Source organism: Diceros bicornis, chromosome X (assembly GCF_020826845.1).
Source record: "Diceros bicornis minor isolate mBicDic1 chromosome X, mDicBic1.mat.cur, whole genome shotgun sequence".
Lineage (NCBI taxonomy): Eukaryota > Metazoa > Chordata > Mammalia > Perissodactyla > Rhinocerotidae > Diceros > Diceros bicornis.
Genome location: NC_080781.1, coordinates 106,166,328 through 106,193,739, shown reverse-complemented (window position 1 = coordinate 106,193,739; position 27,412 = coordinate 106,166,328). Strand labels below are relative to the sequence as shown.

Sequence of the window (27,412 nt, the reverse complement as noted above, 5' to 3'; positions counted from 1 at the left end):
TGAATACAGAATAATATGACTACTATTTCTACTACTAAAATGTTCTTGAATACTAGGAATACAATATGTTATCAGACAAATTTATAACCACCCCATCTCTTTTTCTCCCATATTGAACATGAATATGTTATTAAAAATCATGATTATGACGTAGGAGAGAGAACCTGTCTGATCACCTGAGGTCTTACCAAACATCTGGGTAATCTTCTAAGAAGATACTGTGTTGATTACTTATTTTATTCTATCATATTGATTTAAGAATGTCAAGTCCAAATATGAATAGCAAATGAGTTTTGGAAGCTACATTGTTTTTATCTGGAATTACGGACGATCTTATTAATACAAATCACGCCAATATGATTAAATTACCTGGTGACATATTAAGTAATCTGAAGCATATATGCAGGTATTTTAACTGCATTCTTCTTCAAATACATAATTTAACAGAGGTATGTTTGGTAAAGAATGCTGACATAGCACTATAATGCCAACTTTAAGTAGACTAAAGAAACTATTTAAGCTTGTTCTGACATTACTCTATTAGGTACATAAAATAACATTCTCAAAAGCACACAGATAACAATGTCTAATACTTTTTGCTCATGTTGGCCAGGAGCACTTTTCAGAGAGTAGTCTTCTGAGATCGTAATGTTATTAGAGGAAGTTTAAAAGGGTACTTAGAGAACACAACGTTAGCATTCAATACAATAATCATCGACTGAAAAAAAGTGATCTTATCGTACTACAAACAGTGTATCCTCTGACAAGCACTTTGATTTGCCCAATATATAAAATACGGACAATACCTATTTTGTCCAAAGATAAAAAGCTGGAAAAATAATTCCATGAAGCCATTTCCAACATTACAGAAACCAATTCTTAATATTGCAGAAAAGAATTAATATAATCTTAAAGAGGAGACAAATTATTCATAAAAATGTCCATACCAACAAGCTCACTCATTCATTGTTCACTATGTGCCAGGCACATAATGGCAGACTTCTGGGGACTAACATATAAATAAAACACAGTCCTTAGCAAGAATGGGTTCACACTCTTGTATGAAAAATTTATAATGAAGATCGCTATCCACTCACTGACCCGAATTATTTTCTCCACAAATTAAGGGCTTTTTGAGTGTCCTCAGAAAACACAGAGCTCAGAAGAGTAGATGTTGAATATACTCAGAGCAAATAACCTGAGGGGAGGAAGTCACTGAAGAGCTGCCTAGAAGACGTCTTCCGTTCAAAATATGTTATTCATTATGGCTAAGTGAATTAGAATAAAGCTGGGAAAGTAAATAAATGAAATAATAAACAAAGCACCTGGCAAAGTCCCTACCACAGATATGGTTTTCAAAATATTCAGTGTAAGGGGACAATTGTAGAAGACTACACTGTTGGTTCAAACAAAACAGAGGGTCAAGAACAACCTAAGATTGTTCCTCAACTCAAAATGTGTCATTCATTAAGGCTTTGCATATAATCTAAGGACTCAGTATTTAGAGATACAAAATTATTTTTTAAAAACTATTCAGTTACAATGACAATTTTATTACTTTTTCATTTTTTCCTACAAAAAGTTCTTCATTAAGAAAATTCTCTTAATAGCTTAAAATTAAACCTGCCAGTCAACTGAATATACCAATTTATCAGAAAATATGTAATGATGTTGTGGGAGATCAAAATTAGCCACCTTGAAATATATCTCTTTACCTTGATTATTTTCTCTGATGGACATTTGACCTCCCCCAAACTGCCTAAAGAATTTAACATAGAAGACCTGTTCCAGGAAGGAGTTACTATCATATGATGGCTGTAATATAATGTAAAATAGTTGTTACAACAGGAAAGGCACCAAGCCCCTCTTATCAAAAATTCTGTCTCTCCCAGGCCACATTCTCTAGGTAGCCCTGCAAAGAGTTGCCAGACAAACATTTACATTTATAAGGCAAATCTCCATTTGTAAAGGTATCTTCCTCTCTGTACTGGGAAGAGGGGGGATGACCTCATCTCTAGAAACTTTTCAATGTGGAAGGAGAGGACTTAAATCTGCATACCCTTGATTACTGTAATATCCGTCTCCCTTCTGTCTCCCTCCCCACCCCCAACATCCTCCTTTGTCTTTAGCTGAGGATAGTATTTAAGATGAGAATCTCTGCTATTGTATTGAGAAAGTCAGTTTCCCTGGTTTCTCCCATGTATACAGGTTATTAAACTTGGTATTATTTTCTCCTGCTAACCTGTCTTTTAATTATTTAGCCAGCCATAAGAACCTTAAGGGAAAGGGTGGAGGGGGATTCTCCTTCCCCAACAATGTACATAAATCACAGATGCTATCATTCCAAATGCATTACTTCCCAGGAAGCTACTCAAGGAAAAAAAGAGTAATAAATGTGATTATTACTGAATATTAGTTTCATAAAAAGCATATAAAAATTTTAAAAAATAATTATTTTGTATGAAGAAAGAAATGTTCTGCTCTGATAATGTTCGTTTATTTGTATGCTTACCAAAAAAAAAAAAATCTCCCATTAGTTAATGCTGACATTGGAGCTAAGATGATACATGTGTTTGAATTATTCCTCAAAACAGACACATTTTTCTAGCTCAAATGAACTTCTAATATCCTTGTTTAGGAAAAGTGTTACAGGTCAATTCTATTTTATTAGTGGGAGAGTTCCTTAACTAAATCCTGGAGAAACATCTAAACTAAATCTCTAATCTAGATCCTGAATTGAAACATTGAACCTTTTATTAATGTCAAATATACTCCTTATTTCATCAGAAAACCTCACAGCATTCTTTCCAGGATCAATCAGAAGTCCACTGGAAAGACATTATCACTTGTACAAGGGAAATTTTTAAGATTTCATAAATATTGAGATAATGCAAAAATCTGAAAATATACATTACATACATATATCTAAACACATACATGGGTAATTAAAAGAAATTTTGTTTGTTCAGTGTGCCAAATACTCCAACTACACAGAAGACAATTCAAAATAAGAATAAAAATCTCGGGGCCGGCCCCGTGGCTTAGCAGTTAAGTGAGCATGCTCTGCTACTTGTGGCCCAGGTTCAGATTCCAGGCGCACACCAATGCACTGCTTGTCCAGCCATGCTGAGGTGGCGTCCCACATACAGCAACTAGTAGGACGTGCAACTATGACATACAACTGTCCACCAGGGCTTTGGGGAGAAAACGGGAAAAAAAAGGAGACGAATTGGCAATAGATGTTAGCTCAGGGACAGTCTTCTCAGCAAAAAAAAGGATTGGCATGGATGTTAGCTCAGGGCTGATCTTCCTCGCAAAAAAAAAAAAAAGAATAAAATCTCCCCAAGTAGCATGTACAGTCCAAATAATTGTGATTTTATTTCACGATGGAAAAATTTAGGCCATCAGTAAACATAGCAAGAGAGATATGTTGAATTGGATCAAAAGTGACAGAGAAAGAAAACTACATCTGTTGAGAAAATGAATCCTTTCAAGAAGGAGGAAAATATTACATCTAAAAATTAATCACCTTGCTGGCTACATTATTCCCAATCTGTGTATTTCTCATAAATCATCTTGAGTTGACTATGATTTCTAAAGTGACTAATTTGAGAGATGGCGTAAAAGGAATGAAAAAGGGATGAAAATAAATTAAAAATAACTGGGCTAGACTAGGTTTATGATAAACCAGAATAGACGAGGTAGTTAAGAATGCAAAATTGTGTTCAGTGGGAAATACTATGTCCCTCTGATTTGTCTGTATAATTCTTGTTGAACATTTCTACCTTAAAACTGTCTAATGAGTACTTAGTTGTGGAATAAAATTAAAAGGCCTTGGAACACATATAGTTCACAGTTTTATAAAGCCCAAGCAGATGAAATTTATTTTGGGTGTTTACAATAATAAGGAAATTTTATGTAAAATATCTATTTTACTATGTAGAAATTGCTAATAAATGGAAGCCAAGAAAAAAATGAATTCTTGTTCAAGCTTTCAAGAGTGAAGGAAAAGAAACAATTTCATTAATTATCTTTTTTTTTCTTTAGATGAGCAACATGAGCTTGCCAAGGAACAGCTAGGTGGAGCAATTTCAAAACCTGAGACAGAAAGAACCAAAGATACTCCTTGTTAAAACTTTCAGAAAAAAAAATGTAGTAAAATTTGATTGCTAATTACAATCGTGTTTTGACACAAAATAACATTTTCTTCTTTTCTAGCATTTTGCTTGGTCATACTGTTATACGCCTATCTTTTCATAGGTAGAAAAAAATGACTAAGCTTCAGACAAGGCATTGCAAACTGTACAAAAAAATAATGTGTTTCATTAGGGTTCTTTCTTCTCCTTGTTTTTATTTTTAATGGTAACACCTACCCTTACTGCCAACCTCAAACATTCACCTTAGTATCTCATGGTGGGGAAAAATGACTAATTCATAACAGTAAATAACTAAAACATTAAAATATTTTAGTTTGTCAAGTTATAACTAAATATTTTGAAGAATTCATCCTAGTTTCTTCTGATTAAAGTCAGGCTGGCACTAACAAGAGACTTAACTTGGGGCTAGAATAATGGAAAGTTGCTGGTCTTGCTGGCTTCTGTTTTTCTTTATGACTCATAGACACTGAAAGCAGCTCTTTTCTTCAAAAAGGAGGATCAAGCAGTCCAACAGAATTGTTTTTGAATGACCCGTGGACGTTGTCTTGAATATAGGAGAGTTGCACAGCTCTAGATCAGGTAATAATTCCTGTTCTTCCTATAGCATTTATTTTGTGGGTATCTTTTGGGTATAGTGATTGTCCTTCATTTTCTAAATTTCTTCACTCCAGCTGAAATATTTAGTGTCTAGGTCGATAGTTCTCAAATGGGAGTGATTTTGCCTCTCAGGAGACATTTGGCAATGTCTAGAACAATTTTTGATCGTCATAATTGAAAGAGTGTTGCCACTGGCACCTAGTGGATAAAGGAATGCTGCCAAACAACCTGCAATGCATAGGACAGACCCCCACAACAAGAATTATTTGGCCCAAAATGTTAATAGTGCTATGGCTGAGAAACCCTGGTTTAGCTATACCTTGTCGAAGACTTGTTCCCTTTTTATTTATAGTAATTCTCTATGGAGAGATTTTAGATTTCTGTATTCAATGATATAGATTTCACATATATCAGCTCTTTGTAATCTATTTTCCATTATCATCTTTTTTTTCCCAGTAACTTTATTGAGATAATAATGGTTTATAACATTGTGAAAATTCAGGTGTACATTATTGTTTATCATTTTCTGTGTAGACGTCATCATGGTTATCTCAAGTAGTCTAATTATTGTCCGTCACTGCACATGTGTCCCTTTACCCCTTTCACTCACCCCCATCCCCCTTCCCCTCTGATAACCACCAATATGTTCTCTTTATCCATGAATTTGTTATACTCCACATATGAGTGAATTCATGCAGTATTTGAACTAGCAGAAAGAGAAATCAAGAGTACAATCCCATTTACAATCGTAACAAAAAGAATAAAGTATTTAGGAATAAACTTAACCAAAGAGGTGAAAGACCTATACACTGAAAACTATAAGACATTATTGAAAGAAATTGAAGAAGAAACAGAGAAATGGAAAAATATTTCATGCTCATGGGTTGAAAGAATCAACATAGTTAAAATGTCCATACTACCTAAAGCAGTCTACAGATTCAATGCAATCCCAATTAGAATCGCAATGACATTCTTCACGGAAATTGAACAAAGAATCCTAAAATTTATATGGAACAAGAAAAGACCCCGAATAGCCAAAGCAATCCTGAGAAAAAAGAACAAAGCTGGAGGCATCACAATCTCTGACTTCAAAATATACTACAAAGCTATAGTAATCAAAACAGTATAGTACTGGAATAAAAGCAGACACACAGATCAATGGAACAGAATTGAAAGCCCAGAAATAAAACCACACATCTACGGACAGTTAATCTTGGACAAGGGAGCCAAGAACATACAACGGACAAAGGAAAGTCTCTTCAATAAATGGTGTTGGGAAAACTGGACAGCCACAAAAGAATGAAAGTAGACCATTATCTTGCAGCATACACAAAAATCAACTCAAAATGGAATAAAGACTCGAATGTAAGACCTGAAACTATAAAACTCCTGGAAGAAAATATAGGCAATACATTATTTTACATTGTTCTTAGCAGCATCTTTTCAAATAACATGTCTGACCGGGCAAGGGAAACAAAAGAAAAAGTTAACAAATGGGACTACATAAGACTAAAATACTCCTGCAAAGCAAAGGAAACCATGAACAAAACGAAAAGATAACCCACCAGCTGGGAGAAAATATATGCAAATCACCTATCTGACAAGGAGTTGATCTCCAAAATATATAAAGAAATCATTCAACTCAACAACAAAAAAACAACAACCCAATCAAAAAATGGGCAGAGGATATGAACAGACATTTTTCCAAAGAAGATATACAGAGGGCCAACAGGCACATTATCATCTTTTAAGAGGCAAGAAGTCCTGGGAGATTCTACATGGAGGTCTTATACTGGTTATCTGAAACTATTTTATAATTCTCAATATGAATATGCTTCTCTTTCATGACTCATATATGTCCCTAATTATTCTTCAAATAATGTCATTTTATTCCCAACATTCTTCATGAACACCAGGTTAAATGCAACATTCTGTCAGCCTACTAGTATTTCAAAATACAGTGGCCAATCCACTAAACTCTTGATTATCTTCAACAACATAGAGAGATCTACCAGACAAGCATATGCTGAAGCCTCCTCATCCAAGAAAATCATTTATTTTTTAAAATCGATTATCACATTTTGAATTCAATTTTTATTCCACCTTTTATTTAGAACACGGAACAAAACTTTAGCCTTTAGAACACTTTGTTTCTTCAAATTTATTTTTCTATTGTAACATCACTGCTGTGTTAAACGATTTGAAGGCAAATTGCAATTAATAGTAACTAACGTTTCAATTAAGTTACTACTCTCCAAATTAAACACTATTAGTTATATTTTCATCTGAATTCTAATATGCTAAGTCGATCAGTTATGACAGTGACGTGAGTGAGGTAGGACCCCATCGTTCCGTTGTTAATCTTGTCCTGGATAACGGTGCCTCGGCTGCTATAAAGAAAGACTCCGTCTTCATTCAGATACAAAAATTGAAAGGGGTTGATACCTTGCTGTTGCAATAGTACTTTCAGGAAACCTAACTTTCTTTACCATTTAGTCTTTAGTGGAGAGAACAAAGACCCCTTAGGTATAATAGTCTCCAGCGATCTTAAACCACAGTTTATCTTTGGAAATTGCTGTGATTCATGATTCAACCATATTTTTAAAATGACTTTATTTTCTTCATGTATCTTTTTTTCTTGTAGTCAGGTTAAGTTACTGATCTTAAAGTGAACATTAAATGGATTAAATCAAAATAGATTTTTCACAGCCATTAGCATTGTAAATCTTTAATTTCAATACTCTGTGTAGAATTACAGAAATTGAGAATTTTGAAATTTAAGAGAGTTCTTTGTAGTAGAGAGATTAAAAATTAAAGGAAAAGAAATTAGCAAGTTCATCCTATGTGCCAAGTGCTTTATATTTATTATCTTATTAAAGCCTCCCCCACAATTCTATGAGGAAAAGTGCCATTACACCAATTTATAAACAGAGAAACTGGCCATAGAGGGATTAAGGAAGAGGTGAGGATTCTAATTTAGGTTTGTCTGAACTCAAAGCAGAAAAATAGTGTTTTGGTGTGCAACTTGAACATGCAGAGTAGACTAATTTATGTTAGCCTATTCCAAATAGAGCTGTAATAACTAGCTTATAAGTAGGTTCTTCAACAAATGTGGATTTTATTAATTCCTCAAACATTTATTAAGTACTTGCTATATATGCCAGATGGTAGGAGATATAAAAATGACTAAAACAGCATCCTTATTCCTTGAAGACCTCACAGTGGGTTGGGGGGGGTACATGCTTAGATAAAGTGCAATACAGGGTAGCAAATGCTATAATGGAGCAGTGGACAAACAGGTAGTTGGAAGGGGTGGAGTAGCACAGGATAGACATGCTACCTCCCTATACTGGGTGTTGGTACCTACCATAGCCCCATTTTACCTAGATGTATGAAATATTTTTAGCAGTAATGACTTAAATGATCACGTTAATGATATTACTCCATGGAAGTCTACTATATTAATAATAACTTTTGTTTATTTGTATTCTGCTTTGTGTGATATGTTTTACATTTTATCCTCACAAAGAACTCTTTGAGATTGGTATTATGTTTATCTTACAGAGGAAGAAATTGAGGCTCAGAGAGGTTACAAGTCTTACCCAAGGCCACAAAGTTAATAATTGAGAGAGCAAGGAATCAACTTTAGGTTACAATGTGTGTCCTGTTGTCACTGTCTCTGTAAACCTCCTTTATTCCCTTTGTATATCTCTTCCCTCTGTCGGTCCTTTTCACTTACCTTTTTCTACTCCTCCCTTTATCCTTCTATCTTACCTAACAAAAATAAAACACTGAAACATGGTTTTTCCTTATTTGGCATACATACTGAAAAATTTATATGCTTGTTTTTAATCTAAAAGTTGAAGGAATATTGTAATATTTCTCCGTAAAAACATAAAAACAGGATGTTTTCCACTTATATGATCCTTGACAGCAAGAAATAATCTCTCCGACCTCTGAACCCCTTTGAGCCCTTGCACATGGCTCCATTCCCATGGTTCTTTTCGTTTTCTCCCCTGTATTATGTTATGTTTTTGCTCCAAAGTCTCAGCGTGGTGCTTGGTACGTAGTAGGCACTCAAGAAATATCTGTTGGCTACATTTCCCTAGAGCCATTGGCTTCCCAAAAAAAGCAAGTTATGTATTTTGAGATGGGAATGGGCTAATAATGTTTGGTGTGCTAATTAAGTGTTCAAATTTATCTTCCAGGAAGCATTTCTGCTGATGATCTTTTGTCATAACTCTTATTCTTATAATACCTATAGTATTTAGCACTTAGAAAGCTATTTTAACATTGAAAGAAGAGTTTCACTGAGGGTTTATAGCATTTGCAAAACACCCCAGACAGTAATCTGTGAAAGAAGTAGAGGCAGGAAGTTTAAAGGATATATTGTGATACTAACTCAGTTCGTGATGCCCAAGCCAGACACCTCTAGTTAATAAATGTATACATAGAAAAGACCTTACACTAAATTCTTAAATCTTTTAACTATATGTGATAAGGTACAGCAACTTAATTTTTGAACATAAAAAGTTAACATTCCTTTTGGAAATGTTCAGAAGAACTGGCATATTCTATCTAGCTGACTATAGAATTCACTAAGGGTTTTATAATAGTGAATTACTTGAAGTCTTATTATGGAATGAGTAGGTAGAAATAAGTATTTCTAAAATGCTCTCGTCTTTTTTGGCTGAAATATGATAATGTTCAGTAAAGGTATCTGATGAATATTAAAATTATATTCTTGAAATAAAATATATAACTTGTAACTTACCAAAGTTTTAGAGATGAGTGAAATGCTTTTTCTGGGATTATCTAATATTCAAAGTAAATACTTCTGAAGTATAAAAAACATTATCATTTAAGATATTTTTTAAAACATATCTCCTGTTATGCACTAATAGACTTCACATTATTCCATCTCAAGAGATGAAAGCTTTCATATGAGTGAAATTGCATATAACACATATCACAATCTAAATCTTCAATGAATATTTATTCAAAATACAGACTCATCCCAGAATTCCATAAGGCTGTCCATTTAAATCAGCTAGAAAGTAGCTGCATAACAGTCAAAGAATGCAGTATGAACATACAGGAAATGAAATGCAGTAAATTGCAGCAGAAAATCTCTGTTATACTATAAAATCACTCCTGTTTTAAATTTGTAAAATCTCTTGGGGTTATAAAATACAACTCCAATTATAACTAGTTAAATTAAAATCTTCAATTCCGTCCCACCTCAACAATGGTCTCTACATTTCTGATCAAATTTCTGTCACTTTTCCTTTGTTCTAGTTTGATCTGGAAAAAATGCTTTTAGGTTCCCCACCACTACTAACCTCCAGTTTTTCCTGCTTTAATAAAGTTATCAGGGCCGGCCTGGTGGCGCAAGTGGTTAAGTGCGCACGCTCGGCTGCAGCAGCCCGGGGTTCGCCGGTTCGGATCCTGGGTGTGCACCAACGCACCGCTTGGCAAGCCATGCTGTAGCGGCATCCCATATAAAGTGGAGGAAGGTGGGCACGGATGTTAGCCCGGGGCCAGTCTTCCTCAGCAAAAAAAAATTAAAAAGGAGGAGGATTGGCAGATGTTAGCACAGGGCTGATCTCCTCACACACACAAAAAAATAAAATAAAGTTATCAATAACAACTATTGAATTTTGTTGTCTTCTTTCAACATGTGTTAATATTGGTGGCTGTTGACTAGACCGAATGTCCTGAATTAGGCAAATGCTCTGTCTCTAAACTTTCACAACAGAGAGAGCAATATACTCTATTGCGCAGTTGCAAAAGGAACTCTCTGGGCCCAGATATTTCTAAAATCTCAACAGAGCTTCCTTTACTTACAGGGGTGTCGATATAAATGTGGATCAACACTCAGTCAATGGAAAACTTTTATCAAAGTGATCATTTCAAATTCTTCAGTGAGAGTGACCAACTGACCCAGTTTACCCAGGTTGTTTCTGGCTTTAGCATTGAAATTCCCATGTCCTAGGAAACCCCTCACCCCAGGGCAAGTGGGGACAGATGGTTACCCTAGAAAGATCCCAGCCCATGCCTTTTCAGAAACATTGATGAAGTCTCCTTTCAATTCCATTCATATCTCTAAAAGAAAAAACTATATTAGTGGGAGCAATTATTGCCAATCAATTCTTCCTCCAAGAGCCAATGTTTCAGTATAGCAATCTGGAAATGTATGTCAATATTTTCTTTTGCTGTGTGCTGTAATAAAGGAGATACTAAAGTGAAGCAAAACACCAGGCCAAACTATAAATTTTAAAAAAAGCACAATCCAGTTACCTTAACTTTCCTCTATTTTAAAATTTGAATTGTTCACTTTTTTAACACGTTCTGGTTAACCTAAACATCTGGAACTCATGAAGAACCTTTTCACCAAAAGACATCAAAACATTTTTAACTCATTTTTGCAATCATTCCCATGAAGTAATTAGACAGGTTTGGGAATTCAATGAAGAGATTTAAAAAATGACAGTACAAAGATCCTCTATACATTAAAGGATCATTCCTGGACCCTATCCTCAAACTCCTACCACCCCTATCGTCGCAATTAGTGTACACCTGCAGTCCTCCAGGTCCTCTCCAGCTCATTCCTTTTTTTCTTTTTTTGTGAGGAAGATCAGTCCTGAGCTAACATCCATGCCAATCCTCCTCTTTTTGCTGAGGACGACTGGCACTGGGCTAACATCTGTGCCCACTTTCCTCCGCTTTATATGGGAAGCTGCCACAGCATGGCCTGACAAGCAGCGTGTTGGCGCGCAACCGGGATCCGAACCCAGGCCACCAGCAGTGGAACGTGCGCACTTAACCACTACGCCACGGGGCCAGCCCCTCCAGCTCATTCCTAACTACTTCATCTATGCACCTGCAGCACCAGGGATCCCTACTCTCCGCAGGAAAAGGGATCAGAAAGCAAACCATCAGGCTCAGAGTCCTGTTTTCTTTTCCCGACATTCTGAGATTCTGGACCCTTACTCCTGCTGAATACTGGAGTCAGGTTGCTCCCTTCCAATTCTCCTTCTGTTAGTCAATGGCCAAAAACCTGATTTGCTCCTGACAATGAATGCCTCAGATTCTTTAACTCCACCTGCATTTTTCAGCTTGAAGACACCTGTGCAGACTGGGACTACAGATACCTTAGCTCCCTAGGCACAACTTCAATTTCTTGATTCTCAAACACTTAATAAGCTCTTGACCTCTGGTACTAAATGAGAAACAAAGTTCTGATTTGCCACTTCTGTTTAACTCTTTCTCTTCCAGCTTCCTACTTGTCTAGCTAGACCATATTACTGCCTGTAAAACCAGCAATGGGAACCCAAAGCTCTTAATTTCTGGTTCATTTCTTCTTATAGGAAAGGAACAAATATTGAAAAATTGATAGTCACTTCTCCTGAAGGAGTTCTTTCTCTGTGTAAATAAAGATAATAATTTAGGAAAAATGTAATATTTCTTATTTAGGGAAGATTCAGTCTTCCCTTAGCAGGAAAAGTTTCAACATTGCTCTGTTGTTTCATTTTCTCTCCTAAGGTTTCAAGAACTCTAAGCTAGTAGCAGTGATTATATCAAGATATATAGATGTTATTCTTTTTTCTAACAAGCAGTAGCCATCTGGGACAAACACATTTTATGAAACAACTTATTATTTATACCAATATATTTGGAAGTAATTTATTTTGAACATGCAAAAATACCAAATATAATTAATCAGGTGAATCCAAACCATGTCTCTGACTATCACTGCAGATATTTGACAGTAAATTCCTTAAGACAGGACCTGGCATATAGTAGCAGTTGAGTAAATACCTGGTCAAGGAAGAAACTATTGAATAGTTGAGATTTTGTCAAGAATTTATACAGAATTAAGGAGGCATGTAAGATAGAGAAAATAATAATAAAAAAATAAATTTCAAATAAATTTTTAAAAACTTGCCTTAAAGATACAGAGCTAAGAAAAAAGCAAAAGGTTATATGATAAACAGTAAGCTTTGGTTTATACAGAAATCCTTTCTAAATTGCGTTTCTCATTAATATGTGACAAACCAAAATCCGTAAGCTTAATTTCAATGTTAAGTAGGCTACTTCACCGTTATTGTTTTGTCACTTCTAATGTTTAGCATCAGGCATTTGCTAGTGTGATTTCTATTTTACCACGTCTTGTATAGAAGACCAAAATGCATATGCCCATTTCTGGCTCACACACACTTGTTTGCCATTGATTTCCATATAATTAGCATTTGACTAGTGAGTAAAAAATGTCCAAGGGAACCCAAGAGGGAAGTGTTCTAATATTTCTTTTACAGAAAATTCCTTTCTTTCTCACTGTGTGATCTTGTTCTACAAGGTACTTAATCACTTTGAACCTCAATTTCCTTTTCTATAATACAGCGTTAATAATGGTGTCAATCTCCTAGGGTTGTTATGAGAATTGAGAATGATAGAAATTAAAATTATTATTGTTATTGATAGGATTGTGATAATAAAAATAATGATACCCATTGAAGGGATACCTATTTAATGAGCCAACTCCTGTCCATAAATAGGAAGGAGTGCAGTGACAAAAGGGGTCTCAGTCTAGGGTGTAGGCCATGTTTTTCATCACACAATACACTTATTGAATCATTCTCAACATTTTTTCTATTATTGTGTTAAAGTATTAATGTTTTATTACATAGAATTAATAAGTAAAACATTGCATGCTTATTGTTTTTAATCTGTATTAACTGAGTTCTCCTTTCATAATATTCATCTCAAGCTAATCATCAAATAGTATACAAGAGAGCACTTGCTCTATTATCCCAGAAGCAATGATTAACTATTTAGTTGCTAATTTACTCGGTATGGAGTAAAGGAATCCTTTATGGTTCATCTATTTTTGTTTGTGAGTTATTTCCTACAATGTAGTCTTTAGTTAAAGTTCTTTCATTGTATTCTGTTTTTTATATAGAATTTTTTTGTTAGGTCAGAAGAAAATGATACAGAAAAAAGAAAAACATCTTGAAGGATATTGAAGCAGATGGAAAACAGGCAATCAAAATCATGTAGTGCTAGTTTTAGTTTCTTTTCAGTATATTCTGGAGGGGGAAAGAAAAAAAAAAAGAAAGGTTATCATGTATTGAGTACCAGGTACTATGCTAGGAACTTCCACATGCTAAGATGTTTAATTCTTGCCCTCAATTTGTAGAGGAGGAAATGGCTGGGTTGCAAATTGAAAATTCTTAACCAGATATACATCTGCATCTCCCAAGAGTCAAGAAGTGTCTTGATCATTGTTAGTGCTCTGAAGAAAAAAGGCTGCTTTTCTGGGGTGCTGCTGTGTTGACCAAAATAATTCCTCACCCAGGAAACAGACTTTTCAAAATAGTGATAGACGTGACAGATGCTTTAGTCGGCAATTACGCAGAAAGTTGCTGCGTTGCTGTTCCTATTATATGAATAAAAAAATTTGAAGTATGTCTCCAGAGCTGTCAAATTGATACCTTTTATAAATACTGATTTTTTAAAAAATGAGAGATGAGTTATCTTACAAATGACAAGAAATGTTTCCAGCAATAACTGCAAACTTAATTTCACTCAAAAAATTTACCGTGTCACAAACCAAACTTGATCTACCATTTTGTGAGTTCCACTTGAACTATTAAGTTACTGACTAATATGAAGACTAGTGTTGTATTAAAATTATAATAAATAGCAGTTTATGGTCTGATTCTTTTGCATTGTTTTGGTTATAATGAATCATTTGAGGTATTAAAAATCCTATTCTCACTTCCATTTGGGGAAAATGATGCTGTCTTTGCAGTCTCATAGAAATGACTGGGAATACCACAGTCATGCATGTGTTCCCAGTGTTCCCTTTATTGATAAGGCCCTGACCAGCGAAGTTGTACTAAAAAATTCCATTGAGTCTGGTTTGTCAAACAAAAAGCCTATTTATTTACTAATTTAAAGTTGAGAAAATGTACTTGATGGTGCTCAGGGCAAGCTGCCCCAGGAAGCACCACTCTGGTATGCGAATTATTTCGAGCTGAAGACAATAAGGATATTTGACCTCCCCCACTAACTGCCTAGAGAATCTGGCATGGTGGCTCATTCCTGGAACAGATCTTCTATCATGATGGCTATAAAGATAATGTAAAATAGATGTTGCAATGGGAGGGGCACCAAGCCCCTTTTATCAAAAAACTCTATCTCTCCCTGACCAAATTATCAATAGATGACCCTGAAAAGAATTGTCCTTCTGCCCTCTGAAGTCCCAGGCCACTACCCACCGCCAACACGTTCCTTCGCCTTTAGCTGCAATACTTAAGCAAGCAGCTTAGACAGAGGGACGAGTTGCTCATTTCTGAGCTTCTCCCATGTATACATGTTATTAAACTTGGTATTATTTTCTCCTGCTAACCTGTCTTGTTGATTATTTGGCCAGCCAGAAGAACCTTAAGGGAAAGGGCAGAGGGAGATTCTCCCTCTTCCCCCGACATACTTATATGTCCTTATTTCAAGAAACTGAGTTCATGTCATTCTGGAAGCCAAACTGATGTAACATTAACTAAAATGGAACCAGAATGATATTGTGTTAGCCTCAAAGTGAACTTTCTCTCTACATTAAGTAGACCCTTCTTGGATAACACTCACACCCTAGAGGGTAAATCTACATGGCAAGGTACCATTGGATAATATAAGACATTTGCCATAAAAAATCGCGCTCTTTTAAAACCAAGTCTCTTTCTCTCTCTCTCTCTCTCAGTTGGGCAGATGTTTTTAAAAGTGTAGTTGTCTGAATTTTCAGAGCTTTTAGGAGGTAAGCATTTGTGCAGATTTTTCCCTTCTAAATTCATTATTAAAAAATCATTGTCGGAAACACCGTTTGACTCTGGTCTAGAGAAACAACTAGTCTAGTGCAAAGGAGACCTGGTTCAAATAAAATGCTACTGATTGATTCTACAAGGCTGTGATCCTTTCTCTCTTCAGTATCTAGCTTACTTATCTTGTGGAGAATTTTTATCATGACAGAAAACAAAGGTATGATTTTTTTCTATTTTCACTTACTTGAGTAAAAAATTCATTGCTTCAGAAGAAGAGCTGAGTAAAGATCTAGTGACCGATGTAATCTTTAATTCAGTTGTAGTTTCCTCAGAGACGCTCCATTACCTTACCAAAAAGCACCATCCCCCTAACCTAGTAGAAACTAGGAAAGTTCAGCAATCATGGTTTGTGAGGACAGTATGATACCCCACAACACATTAAGAAGGGCTAATATTTAAACCCTATGTATGACTGTTTTATAGCTTTGTACAATGGACTTTGGTTTTTGGAAAGTAATAGCTGTTTACCATTTTTTATATACGTTTACTATGTAGTAACTTCTGGGGATGCAAGATTAAATAATCCTGTTTTAGAGAAATGTCTAGTAGGAGAAACAGAAAAATAAGTGGCAATTGCAAGTCAGAGACTTACATACTATGATAGAGGTACATACAAGGTGTCATGAGAGCCAATAGAGACATGGGAATTTCAAAAAACCTTCCTTACAGTAAGTGAGTTTTGAAAGATAAATGAGAGTTGGCTGGAAAAGGGAACTTAAGATGGGAGTGAGGAGTGTTATCTGTAAATTTGGTCCTTCCTTTTTTTTCTTCTACTATTTCAGTATTGTATCTTTCCATATAATAAGTAGATCTGAAGATGAAATTCTCATCCACATTTCTATGGCCAGGAATAAAATTCTGCTAAAATTAGAATTCTCCTTTCTATTATTCAATTTTCTTATTTCACTAAAGCTTTCATCAAAGAATGAATGATAAAATAGTTTTCTAATCCCAGGTAGCAATAGCTGAATTAAGTGTACTACTTATTACACTTGACTTTTAAATTATGATGGCTTTTTTATTATGTCTCAATACCTTATATATATATATTTATCATTACTGGGTAATTATAACTCATTTTATGACCAGCTATGTGCACTGTGAGCCAATTATTACAACATTGATATAGTACTTTGCCCAGATTCTAATGTGAATTTCATTTCCACATTTTTTAAAAACACTGTTGTGCTTTATGAAACAACTGGAACAGAGTTTAACATTTATGACCAGTTTAACATCTATAACAATCCAACAGATAACTTTAATGAAGATTAGAAGCATAGTACAAAAGGAAGAGCTTGAGATATTAAAAATTGACAAAGAATAGAATTAATATTTATAAAGAAAAGCTAATAAAATAAATTTTGTATTAAGAGACCATAAGGCTAAGAATCTCAAATGCACTTTACATTTATATATGAATTGTCTATTCCATTATTTAGTTGACTAAAAAATAATACTTTTCAAAACTTACATTACTCTGAAATTATATTGTTAAACTTTATAGATCATACCAGGTTGGTCTTGAGGTTAGACAAACCTAATCTTAATTGTTAGCAATATAAAATTCATAATAAAGTAAAAACAGATTTTAGGCATTTGTCTATTCTAAAGGAATTACAAATGTCTTTAAAGAAAAGATACAACAAAAGTTAATTTAATTTTGTAAGCAATGTACTACTAACTGCTAAGGTATAGGATACCTTGAGGTGATGTCAAAAGACATTCAAATTCTCAAATTGATGAAAGTACAGAAAATTTATAAAACATGGATACATTATTAAATGATGAAGAATGCACAAAATGTATTGTGCAAGTACAAATATAATTGTGTCTATGAACTAGCATTAGACCTAGTTGTTTTCTGAACAGTGTAAATTTTCAGAACATTGTTTTTCATCTGTATTTTCCATTTTATCACTTCTCATACTTACCAAGTAACTGAACTGCATAATATTTTGCAAAGTTTTAAACCCTTATTGGAAGAAAAGATAACTGGTGTAAATGACAAGAATAATCTTTTTGATTCACAAAATCTCTTCTGAACCTCAGCATAATAAAGTCAATGCCATGAATTCCACCATCACTGACTTTACATACAAATTTTATTTATCCTAAGAAAAGCTTCAGCTACATAAGATACATCGAATATTAAAATAAAGTAATTTAAAATTTTTCTCACTCTTCTTTCAAAAAGAAAACAAAATAAAATTAATGAGGTTTTTTATTATTTGTTTTGTTCTTATCTGAAAGATTATATTACAAAAGTATTGTTATTTTTATTTAAGGTAACGGTATATATAATATAATTGCACAATGGTTATTTAATTTATTTATTTTACAGTTATGTTCCTTGATATGTGTCATAAATCTGTTTTTATAATTTTTTAATGTTATTTTAGAAAATTGATTTAATAAAAAATATAAATATACTGGATGGAAGTAATATGGGTAAATTTTTCCTTCCTTTCTATCTTTGCCTACTTTCCAAATTAAATGAAATATTTTAAATTGTGGACACTTTTAAAAACTTATATTTTTAAATAATTCACAAAACATTATTTTAATTAGAAATAAAAACTTTGCTCCTCCCCCAACAGACCTATGGCCTGCTCAGAAATAAGTCCCTAAAACATTGTCACACTGAAACCTCAGCCTCAACTGAAGAGGAATATTCTTAGCAATAAACCACCAAGAGTTACCACTGGAAATACCTTTTCAAAGTAAGAGTAAAAAGTTAGTACTTTCTGATTGGAGAAAAACTGGTTCCAAATATGTGCTCAGTAGCATCAGAGTGCCTACATTCCTGTTTCTCTTTCTATTTGCCCATCAAAGAAGAGCTCTGCAGAATGTGGAACCCCTGGAGAATTATTTCTGGAACACGCTGTGAAGTAGAGTCACTAAATATTCTTCCTTCTGGTAGAGGAGTCTCATATCCTAATCTGGTCAAAAGTTTTAGATAACAGTTACTTTTATGAAAGATGCATTTTAATCATGTCTGAGGACAATAAAATATTTAAAGTAAGTGATGAATGCTAACAAGGAAGGCCTGTCATGAGAGTTACCAAAATGACCTTTATTTATATTGTTGATTTTAAAAGGATTTGCTCTACGTCAACTGCCCTTTATTGAAGGCTTGATATTGTTAAACTTCATTGACTTGAAGAGTAACATTTTTAATGGGGAAAAAGGAGGGGCTGGGTAGAAACACTTAATTGGATCCTCACTTTTTTGCTTCCGTAAAATAAAACAATTGGACTAGATTCCTTCTCTTTCTAAAATCCTAAGAATCTATGATAATCTCCTGTCAAACCTGTCTCAGATAAATGTGTGGCACTAGGAAAGCATCTGACAGGCAATCCAGGGATTGACAATCCCACTGATAACAGGTGCCTCTTATTTCAGTTTTATTTGTTTGAGGCAAAGAATTCAACTCCTCAAAGCTGTATTAGCACATGTAAACACACACAGTAATAATAAAAATTAGGTCAGTTCCAGTAGTAGGTTAATACTCCATTGACTAATTTGGAATTCATATAATCAGTCCAATGAAATGTCACCAATTCAAGGGGATAGTTTTATTGAATGAATCTCCATGTTATTCATGATTTACAGATAAAGAAGTAGGCTGAATTCATCTCATGGCTTTTGAAAGTTAGTACCAAAGTACCACTGAAGATGTGAAACAAGAATACTTTATTAACATCTTGCTTATAAGCTATATAGTCAAGATAATTAAACATTGTTCTTGTGGGATGAGTAGATTTAATTAGTCCAGGGCATTTAGAAACTATTAATAAAAATTTAAGTATTCATCAATCTTATAGCTATTGTTAACTGGTTCACTAATACATTATCATGGTGTTTATTAATGATACAAATTAATGGTATTTATAGTATATATAATACAAATTAATAAAACAATAATTTCTAAAAATGAATGAATGTAGCCTTTAGAAAAAATATTCATCAAATTTTAGGTTACTAAAATGTTTTGACTACAGGACACAAATTCTGTTATTGCTCTTCTAGTTTTCTTTCCAGTACATCAAACTACATCTCAGTATTAGTTGAAAGACTGTAGTCTTTCAATCTATTGCATGGATTCAAGTATTTATATAAACTTCTCACCTGTCTACACTTAAAGATAGAAGTTTTACAGTATAAGTTTTTGATAATAAAGAGCTGTTTTAAATTAAACTTTTTAAATAGTAAATTTATTTATATCATGGTTATTTTTAAGAAGGTATCTTGTTTTAGTCTTTTTCCTATAAAAACATATTTTTAAGTACCACAGTGAGGAGAAATACAATCCTCCCACTACCATTCCCATTTTCATAAATTTGGTATTTTGCTAAAAAGCTGCAATACTTCATATGCCAAAAAAGCTTTTGCACTTATTCTTAGTGTGTTTTTAAATAGTCTTATGAAAGTGAAAATTATCTGTCCATTTTTCTTTAGAAAAATATCTCCCCTCTCCAAGAAACAACCAAGAGAACCAGGGTAACTACTAAACAAAAGTAACTTTTACAAATTTCAAGACCAAAATAAGAGAGGCGTTTTCTGTTATTACACATCTGGCTTTGAAGAAGAAAACGAAAGCACATTCCAAAGCATAATTTTTCTTTATAAAGAATATTTAATTTTAGTATACTCAATGCCTCTTTTTAAATAAAGGTATAATCTTTGAACTCTTGTCCAACTACATTTAACACTAGGCCAACAGTTCTTAGAGCAATACCTTTACTTAAGATCAGAGTATAATGTCATCTTATTGCATTCTTCAGTCTTGGTAAGCAAACCATTTTACAAAATGTGAGAAGCAGTCATAATACAAAGTATCTTAGGGCACTTCAGTGAAATTCTAAGAAAAAACTGATGCAAAAATACAAAAATACTAAATTGATAAGTAGTTAATAATAACCAAGTTTTAGTCTGCTGATATAGACTATCTCAAAGGGTTCTCAATATAAAGCTGCTTTCTTATGTCATAAAAATATAAGTTACATTAATTAAATATATTCACTGCTGCCAAAGGTCATTTTTTTTCTGGGAAAGGAATGTACCTTAACAATTGGACAAACTTGTAAAGAAGATATTGTTTTTTCAAAAGATAATTCTCATAATAAATTTTTTAAGTGTAAAAAAATAAAATTCTCGGAAGTCAAGCATTTTGAATATAGGGTGATTCTTCACTGTTGTCTAGGTTCTTAAGGCTTATTCTTCTTTGCCAATGTACGAGTCTGATGGGTCATGAGTCTCCCCCACCCACTTTCACCCAATACTTCAGTGAAACTTCAGCTTACGTTTACTAGGAATAAAAGATTTAAAAGTGCCAATACAACATTCAGGGACATTTTGTGTATGGAAGTATTTGTTTTGTATGACTAAATGATATACTAGCATAGATGAACAATAGTATAAAGATAAGTTCTCTCTCTATCCTCAATCTATTATATTCATCATTTGTAATTCAACATGTGTTATAAAGAAAATCACAGGGAAAACATTTATCTTTTGTGTATATAATGTGGAGGATCAGAATTGGCCACCCCAAAATGTGTCTCTGTGGCATAAGGATTATTTTGTGCTGGTTACTTTTAAAAACTGCAGACATGGGAAAAGCTCTGAAAACCAAGTAGAAGGTGAAGTTACCCTTCGTAAGAGACATTTACATTTGCAAGGGAAATCTCCATTTGTAAAGATGTCTCCCTCTCTGTACCAGGAAGAGGGGGGATGACCTTATCTCTGGAAACTCTCATCAGTGTGGAAGGCAAGGACTTAAATCTGCATAATAACCTTACTCTTGTTTACTGTCCTTTTCTAGCAATCTCCCACAACTTACTCCCCCTACCCTCAACATCCTCCTTTGTCTTTAGCTGAAGATGGTACTTAAGATGACAGCCTTGGCCATTCTGAGTGTTACCCAGTTTTCCTGGGTTTCTCCCATGTATATATGTTATAAAGCTTTGTTTGATTTTCTCCTGTTCTTCTGTCTCATGTGAATTTAATTTGTAGCCCAGCCAGAAGGACCTAGAGGGTAGAGGATTTGTCTTCCTCCCGTACAGTAACAACCACTGATAGATTAAAAATAATTAAAAATTCAACCTCTATTTCAAACACTGAAGTATTTCATCATATTTCCAAGAGTAATACAAAGTTATGATACCTCCGTCATGGCCCATCTCTTTATCTTATGACCATAATTACAACCTCATACTATGATTATATCAGTAAGAGAGGCAGCGAGCTCTATTTGCCTGGTGTCATCAGTATGGGTATGCATTTTCTAATTTGGCAGAAAGAGGAGCTTCTATTTACATTTGAATAATGTTAAATTAATGGAAACTTTTGAATGAAGTGAATAAGGGCATATTGCTTCTTTTCAAATAGTTATATGCAATAGAGTGTTCCACTTTCTAAAAAAAAAGAAGCTTAAGCAGTCTGGATGAAGCCTATTATACACAGGTATTTTATAGGGTTTCAGAGCCATGAGGATAAGACAGTGGGCAGGTGCAAAGGAAGGTGTAGGGAGGGAGGAAAGAGACAGACAGATCTTATCTCTAAGTGAATTGTAGCTTTGTTTTTTCTGGGTTGGCAAAAAGAAAAGGTTTATTTCAATGGAGATGTTAGGAGCCCTTACTATAAAACTTAATAAGCAGCAGAAAGTTAATGAAGTATTCTTTTAAGAGAATGAAAAATAAATCTCATTTCTAAGGCAGCCTCATTTCCCTGAACTTTGAAATTCTAAAAAGAGCAGCATATTAAATAATATAAAAAGCACATTTACATACGGAAATGTCATCTAGAAATTTCAATATAAATGTGTTACCACCCACTAATTATAGCTACTAAGTAGTCCAGTTTTATGAAAGATTTGGTTTCTACTTAAAACAGTACTACTCACTTTAAAAATACATCTAAAAAGTTATCCTTGAGAGAAAAATGGCAAATTTCAATCTACATCAATTAAATCTCAGTCATAGCATTTTAAAGGTACTTATTTATCTTTCTTCTATTAATGCTTTTAATGTATGCTTCTTTATGGTTCTAGGTATTCGTTCCTTGTTCTATTGAAAAAATAAGTGTTCTCCTGTGAAATGAATTTCCTAATCTTTAAATTCTTTACCTGAATGTAATGTAATTATATATTAATGGCATGTACATTTTAAACAACTGAATTTTTATAGGTGGCAAAATTTGACTAAAAATAAGTGTTAAATTGTCCAGATACTCAAGATGGAAAAATTCCTTTTAAAAATTAAAATAAGAAAACCATTGTCCCATATCCCATTTTCCTATAATGCATTTTCTTTTTGTCTGTGTGTGTGACATTGATAGCCATACAAATATGTTTTTGAAGCCTCATGTTTACAGAAAGGGGAACATGATTAACAGAAAACAGATAAGCAGTGAGGAACATGTTTTTTTTTTTGTGAGGAAGATCAGCCCTGAGCTAACATCCATACTAATCCTCCTCTTTTTGCTGAGGAAGACCGGCTCTGAGCTAACATCTATTGCCAGTCCTCCTTTTTTTCCCCAAAGCCCCAGTAGATAGTTGTATGTCATAGTTGCACATCTTTCTAGTGGCTGTATGTGAGACGCAGCCACAGTATGGCCAGAGAAGCGGTGCGTCGGTGCGCACCCGGGATCCGAACCCGGGCTGCCAGCAGCGGAGCGTGCACACTCAACCGCTAAGCCATAGGGCTGGCCCAGGAACATGTTTTGACAGTAGAGAGCTCTAACATATTCTAACAGGTTACAGCAACATTAGGAGTAGTCCTTTCAGCATAGGTTTATACTATAGAAAGAAGAAAGCTGACTATCATGATTACCTCTTGGGATTAGATTACTAAAACCCCTGAGACTTTACAGAAGCATGCTTTTCACATTAGTCTGAGAGGTAAAAGGCAAATTAGGGAAAGCCTGGTCAACGTGATCACTTCATTCAAAAGTTTGAAACTTACTGATGACCCCATTGACTCTTCTTATTTCCTTTTCCTCTCTTTGGAGCTAGAGTTTAGAAAACCCAACTGCAAATCATAACTTGAACCCCCTTTATCCTTTTGTTTCTTGCAATGTTACTCAATGTTAAGGCTTGATTGGCCACTAGCTGATTTAGGACAAACCATTCTCTCAAAGCATCAGTTTCCTCCTCTTTAAAATAAAGGTAATATCTTCTTCAAAGAGTTGTGGGAAACATGATATCCTCAAGTACATAGCATGTAGAAAGCATTCAATAGATGTTAATTATAATAATTATTATTAAAGCTGGCAATGACCAAGGGGGTGATTTAATAATGATATCTAAATATAAATAGTAATCTCAATTAGAATAAAATGAGCAACTTCCCTCAATTTCCTCAGGGGATAGAACGTGGAAGAGGATAACTTTTGGCACAGTATATTTAACTTTGTTATAAGACAGAAAGATACTGAAAAGTATTCAATGGTGAAATAGGTTTCTGGATGGAGCACAAAGCTGATAATCAGATGAAATGAGGTTTCCACGTGACTGTCACCACTGTTAACTAGTATAATACGCTACTTTCCTTTCCAACATCTAAATTAAATAGGCACCATGAGCTGCACGGCAATATTTTTATCAGTAGAAGGGGATGGCAGGCTTTTCCTGTGAAAGGTGTTGAGTTTGAAATTGCAAAACTTTGGGACAAACAGGATACAGGGAGATACAATACTTTTGTTACCACCAAAGTTTGCTTTAAACAAAGTCTCTGTACATGTCTTTTTGTATGTATTACTTGCTTAATTAAATGCTTTCAATCCTCATAGAATATAACCTATCGACTAATCTTATGTATAATTTTCTTCTGGAGAATTTTTTTCTTTAGCTTTCATTCTGGGTAAGATAATTAAGAAACTTCGTGGGTATAAGAAATGGTTTTAAATCTGGTAATTAATTACTGCCTATTCAAAGAGGACAACGATACCCTACTTGTTATTTTAGTGACCTAATTCTATTTGTGTTCCCCATGGTTCCAAATTTAAGTAGAGAAATTGTACTCAAATATCGTCTGATTGTAAAACCAAGTGAAGTAGGTATAGTTTGTAATTTGCCAAGTATGTATCAGTACAATCATATTCAAGAGTTATGAATTAAGTGTGAGTTATATGTTAATAACTGAGAAAATATTATTCTACAATCTGAATTTTACTTATTTGGAGATGACATCAGATCCTTAAGGAGGCTCAATGTGGCATGATGGGCAAAGCACTGAGCTAAGAGTGAAGATCTAGATTCTAGTTTTGTGAACTTGGGCAAGCCTCAATCTTTAAAGCTCAATTTCCTCTTCTATAAACATAAATTATGCACTATATACAAGCTATTAGGTTCAGGAATATAGCTATTGATATAAAATGGCCTCTACTTTCATGGAGCTTACATTCTATATGGGTGTGATTTTCTCACTGGATAATCTCTAAGTTCACAATCACTTTTAAAATTCTGTAATAATAATGTTCTGTCAGATTGCCAAGGATCGGCTATCATCATGTGTAGGAAAAGGAAGGGCACATCATAACTGCACATTAAGTATAGAATGAGAAAAAGAGGGAAATAATCAAGCCCATACCCACAGAAGAGGCTCAATTCATAATTGTTCACATAATCATTTCACTAAGAGTCTAACAACGTGTTTGCAATTTGTGGTTTAGGTGATTTGTTTTCTCAACATTTTTTTGGTTTTTTTGTGAGGAAGATCAGCCCTGAGCTAACCTCCATGCCAATCCTCCTCTTTTTGCTGAGGAAGACTGGCCCTGGGCTAACATCCGTGCCTATCTTCCTCTACTTTATATGGGACGCCGCCACAGCATGGCCTGACAAGTGGTAAGTTGGTGCATAACCGGGATCCGAACCCAGGCCACCAGCATCGGAGGGCACGCACTTAACCGCTACGCCACAGGGCCGGCCCCTCAACATTTTATATTACTGCCTTTTTTATTTATAAAAAAGTCTTATATTAATCTACAGTTTGTTTATGTTTTTTATCTTTAGGAAACTTTTGTGGAAGTCTAAGAGGACACCTTTTTGCGTGTGAAAATAAGCTCTTCTAATTGTCAGATTACTCAGGCAGCAAGAACATTTTATTAGCTAAGTTCATAGCTCTTCTAAGTAGTTACATAATAAAAATGAAACTTCTTAAGGCTAACATTTTCAAAGTGATGCGTGGGTAGCTGAGAAACTAAATCTGGGTAGGAGAGATGAAAATTCCTATATTTTTGAAATGTTGTCACCTGGACTCAAATGTACAATGTTCCTAAAATCTATGGTACTTTACAGGTTGCAAAGTGCTTTCGCATTCATCATCTCATTCGAACCTCGCAAGATCGAGATCGCTAGAATTTGAAACGGGGAAAAAAGCAAAGTAAATGCCATCTTTCCTATTCAACAATTAATATTGAGGCTGTATTCATTCTGGAGGATGGTCTGGCTGCTAATCTTCAATACTACTGCAACACAAGAGCTTGGTTTTCTCTCTCTTGTTCCCATCCTCACTACCAAATCAACATCAGCATTTTGTGGTTTTGCCTATTACTTTTTCTCCAGTTTGAGTTAGGAACATGGAAGTAAGAAGACAGTGGGAGGGTCGACAGGATTTGAGGGAGGTTAGTTTGATTCTTTAAATTGAAGTCTGTTTTACATCAGTCTTTATAAATGTGTGTGCACACATACGCAAATATACAGGCTTAAAATATTTTCTCAAGCACATACTGTCTGATCCAACTTTAATATTTACTACGTGTTCAGAAGAAGCAACATTCTATTCACAGGGTCTATTTACCTTGATTTATGCTGGGCTCCAAAAATAATTCAAAGCAGAGGAAAAAGGAGAGGAGAGTGGCCAGACCTTCTGGTTCAAAAGTAATTTTATATTGTAAAATGGCATTGTTTCAAAGTTGTACTGAATGTCCTTATATGTCATAAGAACTCTAGAAAAAAACAAAAGTAAAAAAGAGTGCTTTAGGACACTATTCTTTTAGCCCTGGCCTAGAGGATCATTTTGATGATTTGGCAAGCCATAAAATGGAAAAGTGGTATATTAGAAATGGACATAATAATATTTTCACTTTTTCCTAATCTCAGATACATCAGATTGAACTCGTTTATGTTCTGTTTAAGAAGGCAGAAAATAATTGCAAAAGTTTAGCCTGTTTGTAATTATCATTCTTTTCCCGTTTATTGACAAGTACTCAATATTGTTTATCCACCATAAAGGCCATTGTGACTTATTAATGTGGGATTACCTTCTGAGCTCCTCACTTTTTAAAATCTCCAAGTCTTATGGTATTTTAAAATACAAGGTCTTATATTGTCATTAAGAGGCTGGTGACTGAAAAATAGTATTTTTAACTCTGTCCAGTATACTGTTTCATTGTGCCATGGTTAAAATATCAGTAAGTACTTCATTATTCTCTAGGGCTGAACATTTCCTTGCAGTTAAATGAGGTTTGCCATCCAAGGAGAAGATACTACTAATACTTCACTGAGATGCTATACACTGGTAGTTTTCCCAGATAATTTAAACTTAAGCATCAGCTCATCAAAATATCTCAGAATCTGTCCCCTCCTTTCCATCTAGACCCTCATCAGCTTTCGTCTAGACTAGTCCAACAGTCTCCACATAGTTCTCCTTGCCTCTAGACTCTTACTCGCTCCAATTCTTCTCAACATTGCTACCATAGCTTACTTCCTATATGAGATATGATCATATTATCCAAGAGCTCAAGAAATCTATATCGACCACAGAATAAAGTCCAAAC

At 34.4% G+C, this 27,412-nt stretch overlaps 1 protein-coding gene across 1 annotated transcript in view; it reads right to left on the bottom strand.

The window, feature by feature from the left end:
• The window catches only part of HTR2C (5-hydroxytryptamine receptor 2C), a 310,470-nt gene that overhangs the window by 200,524 nt on the left and 82,534 nt on the right, over positions 1–27,412 (bottom strand). The gene's annotated exons all lie outside the window — the stretch shown is intronic.